This window comes from Oryzias melastigma, linkage group LG11 (assembly GCF_002922805.2).
Source record: "Oryzias melastigma strain HK-1 linkage group LG11, ASM292280v2, whole genome shotgun sequence".
In the NCBI taxonomy this organism is placed as follows: Eukaryota; Metazoa; Chordata; class Actinopteri; order Beloniformes; family Adrianichthyidae; genus Oryzias; species Oryzias melastigma.
Window position 1 is genome coordinate 2,430,387 of NC_050522.1, and position 5,403 is coordinate 2,435,789.

A 5,403-nucleotide genomic window follows, 5' to 3' on the forward strand; every position below is an offset into this window, starting at 1 on the left:
GCGAACTGGAGCCAGGTTAGAGTGCAGGAGCTCTCCAGGTCCTAGCGCCGGCCAGTTTTAGCTCGCAGCTCGGAGGTTGGAGACCCGCCCGTGATCTAGTGTGAGAGCAGCCGGTGAGTTGGAGGGCGGGACGCCCGCACGCAGTATGGAAAGGCACGTATGAGAAAGTCCGCGATTAATGCGTCAAAAAAATTGTCGGCGTCAAGCACACGTCAGATTAATGCGTTTTTAACGCGACAAATCTGACAGCCCTATTAAAAAGTAATTGAAGTCAGGTCTGCTCACTACTGTTGGGTTTCTGCAAAAGCAGTCCACCTTTGTAAAACAGACAAAAACAACCTTCCAGTCTGGTTCCCTCCGGTTAGATTTAACACCCAGGACTAGGAATTTCTGGAGTTAAAGCCCATATTACACAGTGACTGCCAACAATGTGTGCATAGAGCACTGATGAAAATTGGTCATATGTGGAAAACAGGAGAAAAGCTCTGGTCTTTTATGTGACATTTGCACAGGTTTGTCGCAAACAAACCACGTAAAAACCTCAAAAGAAGTAGAAATAAATCGCACAAAGAACACGTAAACCTGTGTTTCAATAAGTTTCTTCATTTCAACATTGAGAGTACAGGATGGAATTCACATGGCATCAGCACCATGGTCAGCACCCGTCGCGATGCTTTGTTTCATTAAACCAGGAGTGTCAAACTCCATCACACAAGGGGCCAAAATCCAAAACACACCTTAGGTCGCAGGACGAACAGGATAAACACTTACTGAACTTCAAATTACCTGTGATAATGCTAGTGGGACAGCTGTAAGCTGAATATGGCAGCTTAAGGAATTAGTGCTGATAGCTGAAGATGCTGAAGCTGATAGCCAGCTAAAATATTAGCTAAATTGCAAATTAGCCTAAAAACTAAAAATTGAAAAAAAAAAAACTTTGGTTACCCAAGACACCTGGTGTGTAACTGAAAAAAGAACTAAACTTAAAAATATATCCCCCAAAAACTGAAAAAGCCTAAATTAGCCAAAACAGCTAGCGTGTAAATATTAGCCCAAAAAAAACAAATAGCCCAAAAAATCTTAGTAGATGCCAAAATAGTCCAAAAGCTGCAGAATGAAAATTTTTAAAACTTTAAAACTGTACATTTTTAACATAATTATGAATAATAAAAAGGCAGGAATATTATTCCAGAATAAATCAACTGAAACCTTAAATAACTTTCAATATTTATTTAAACCTAACAATTTTACTCTCCATAAAAATATATTTTGTCAAAATTATTCAAGTTATAAATAAGCGCAAGTTAACATCGGGTCATTAATAACAATAAATAAAATGATCTGGAGGGCCGGATAGAATTACTCGGAGGGCCGGATCCGGCCCCCGGGCCTTGACTTTGAAACGTGCTCTAAACAGTCAAATTTCTGGTCCTCCACCCAGTATAGACTGCTGGACGGTTGAAAGATGAGCCGATACATATAACCGTCACATAACATGCACATGAATTAAATGTTCGTGATTAATGTGCTGTTTATACGCAACTCATTGATGATTTTGTGTTTTTCACGACCGTTCATTGATGAACGGTCGTGAAAAACACAAATTTGCATCTTGCAAAAATCACGCACAGTTGCATAAGATTCACATAACAAACGTGGATAATGGACAACACACAGCAGTGTGACACGGCCTTTAAGAGTTGTGTTCTTTCATGGGTTCTCTGCAGCTGCAAAATGAAGCCCACACATGAAGTACATTATGCATTTGGAAAAATAAATGTTTTTGCAAAAAAAAAGGAACAGCTGTTTTCATTAAAAAGAGCTAAAAACAGGCGTGTACACATGCATAAGTGTTTCCTGTGTTTTTCAGGTCCTAAAGCTGCACAAGCACCTGTGCAGGTGCTTTCTGCATGAGAGTCCACACACACCTACAGACACAAACTCAGGTCTCAAAATATTTCTGAAGACAGACACCAAAGACTTGTATCGTTCTGCATACTCTCAGGTCATTTTTTCACAAAAATCCTTTGTACAAAAGGCAAACTACAACTACAAATCACAAAATGATACTCAACTTGTAAAATGTTTTTACATTTTGTCTGTGAAGGCAGCACAGATTTATTTGTATGGACATCATTTTAAAGTACCAATAGAATACTAAAACTCCACAGAGTAGCTTTGGCCTTGATGATGCTCCGCCTCTTTTACCTTTCTTTCTGACAGACCAGGTGATGTCACGGCAGGCCAAGACGATGCCAGGCGGGCGACCTCTTTCCTGCTTTACCCACTCTCTGACCTCCAAGTGCTTCTTGCTCTGTGTGCAGTCAAAACACCAAGTTTCCATGGCAACAGTCTAAATGGATCCTCACACGATGGCACTTTGACTACATGCACACAGATCCCTCAGACAATAGTGAGGAGGAGCATCCTTCACTGAGTTCAGCTGCAGTCCACATCAGAAACTAGAAACACTCTGAACATCTGGGGGGTAAATTTCAGCCCCTGACAATCAAATGCTCCTCCTCTATTGGTCAAATGCAACTGTTGCTGCACATCAGTCCCAGGAAGGTTCATCAGAGAAGACACGTCCATCATTTGGTGATAAAAACGATCGCTCACGTGAGGAGAACACTGCCGGCAGCGGACCGTTGCAGGATCATTTCTTTATGAGAGTCTCAGCCAAAAGAAAACATCCTCCTCCTGAAAGAACACACGAAGCCCCATCTCCCCAGGAACTAAGTCAAGTCACTCTAATGCGTCTCACTGTGGGATCTAAATCTCAACCTCTCCCTTTGCTCAGCATGGGGGTGGAGGGATAATCATATGGGCTTAGTTTGCTGCTCCAGGACTGAACTTTCAGCCTCTTCAAACGTGAGGCCAACTCTCTGATCCATGCAGCAAGCCCACATGTGCAGGCTGCACAGAGGGGGCTCAGCACAGCACCCTGAGGGCTGCCAGTGCTGCATGTGAGTGCAGGAGAGGCCTCTGACAGATCACGGGTTTGTGAGAAAATGTCTGAGCTGCTGAGAGCCTTCCTTCAGTTCAAGGACACAATCACCCACAAAACTCCAAGAACTGGAATCCCACAGGAGGATTTTTGATCCAATTCCAAAATCTTTCTTTTCGTGTCTCTCTCAATCTTTCATGTTCCATCGTTTTTGTTGTGATTTCCGATCTTCCTGAAGCAGGCTGATGAGGGCGGGGTTAGACAGGAGCAGGTGTGCCGAAGGTAAACACTGTTAACGCTTCATAACAAACAGAAACAGGAGGATTTCTATGGAGCTATTTTGGGGCCATAAACATTTGAAACCCAAAAAAAAAAACATTTTGAAAAAAATTATCACAGTTCTCAGAGTCAGTGAATGCACCGGGACTCATCGATTTTGATTGGTTCTTCATGTTAGCGCCACAATGGGCCAAAAGTTTTAAAACTGAAAATATGTTCAGATTCAAAAACAAAAAAAGAGCTGAAACTGGAAGTAAAGGTTTGAAATTAAAATATTGAGTTTTGAAACCTTAAAAAACAGAATATTTGAAGAATTCTGTTCACTATATAACAAACATTGTCCAATCAAAAAGTTAAACAAAAGACATAAATCAATAAAATGTCCTTGGCTAACAAGAGGACTAGAAAAAGTCTGTAAAAAGAAAAATACTTTATATAAGAAATTTATCAAATTAAGAACAGTGGAAGCTGAAAAAAATTACAAACTATATAAGAATAAATTAACTAATATATTACGAACCTGCAAACAAAAATACTATGACAAAATAATCGATTACAATAAAAGCAAGACAATAGGAATGTGGAAGGTCCTAAATCGACTAATTAAAGATGGAACTAAAGATAAATTATACCCGAATTATTTTATAGATAATACAGGTTAAGATTATAATATGAACACCATAGTCAATAACTTTAACTCATTTTTTGTAAACGTTGGACCACAGTCACTATTAAACATTCCAAAGAATGAAGACAACACCTCATGGGACCCAATAGAAACAAACGCTAATTCTATTTATCTCGCACCTGCTAGTGAAATGGAAGTTCAGTCAATCGTAAATAAATTCCAAAACAAGGTATCTACGGACTGCAATGATATAGATATGGTGTTAATTAAAATGGTTATAGAGGATATCTTAAACCCATTAACTTACATCTGTAATCAGTCCCTCCAAATGGGAATTTTTCCTGAGAAAATGAAAACTGCTAAGGTCATTCCGGTCTATAAAAGTGGTGATGAACACCTCTTCACAAATTACAGACCGATTTCTTTGCTCCCCCAATTCTCAAAAATTTTAGAAAAACTTTTTAATGACAGATTAGAAAAAATTATAAACAAACATAAACTACTAAACGATAGCCAGTACGGGTTTAGAACAAACATGTCAACATCAATGGCCCTGATAGAAGCCGTGGAAGAAATTTCTAATGCAAAGGATGAAAAAATTTTCTGTCGGAGTATTTATTGATTTCCAGAAAGCTTTTGACACAATCAACCATTCTATGTTGCTTAAAAAATTAGATAGCTATGGTATCAGAGGGGTAGCATGGAACTGGATTAAAAGTTATTTGACTAACAGACAACAGTTCGTTAAAATGGGGGAATATCAGTCAACACGTGAGGGCATTGCATGTGGTGTCCCTCAGGGCTCAATTCTAGGTCCCAAATTATTTAACCTCTACAAAAACGATATTTTCAATGTGTCACGTTTATTAAAAATAATACTGTTTGCTGATGACACCAGCATATTTTATTCAAACGACAATTACAATACACTAATAAATACAATAAATTCTGAACTTAAAAAAATTAAAACATGGACTGACATAAATAAGCTATCTTTAAACTTAAAAAAACTAAGGCAATTATGTTTGGTAATTCTAAAATTAACTCGGAATTGCCAATATATATTGAAGATAATATAATAGAAATGGTACCCCAAATTAAATTCCTTGGCATAATTATCGATAACAAATTAACCTGGAAGCCACATATTAAATATGTCCAGAGTAAAATATCTAAAAGTATTGGAATAATTCATAAAGTAAAATACATTCTGAAGTACAAATCTTTGCACACATTGTACTGTTCATTAATATTGCCACATTTAATTTATTGTGTTGAAGTATGGGGCAATAATTATAAAACATCACTAAATGGCATGTTGACGTGTTGTTATTCAGCTAAATAAACAATTACTTTAAATATGTCAATTAATAATTTATTTTATCTGTCATGTTTTTATTTTTTTTCTTTAATTCATAAAAAGTTGGAGCTATTTTATTATTTAGGTAGTTTTTATACTTTAAAATGTATTTTTTGTTTTTATTTGAAGTTTTTTGTTTCACTTTAAATTTATTTCATTTTTCAAATTTTTGCATTTTACTTAATAAGT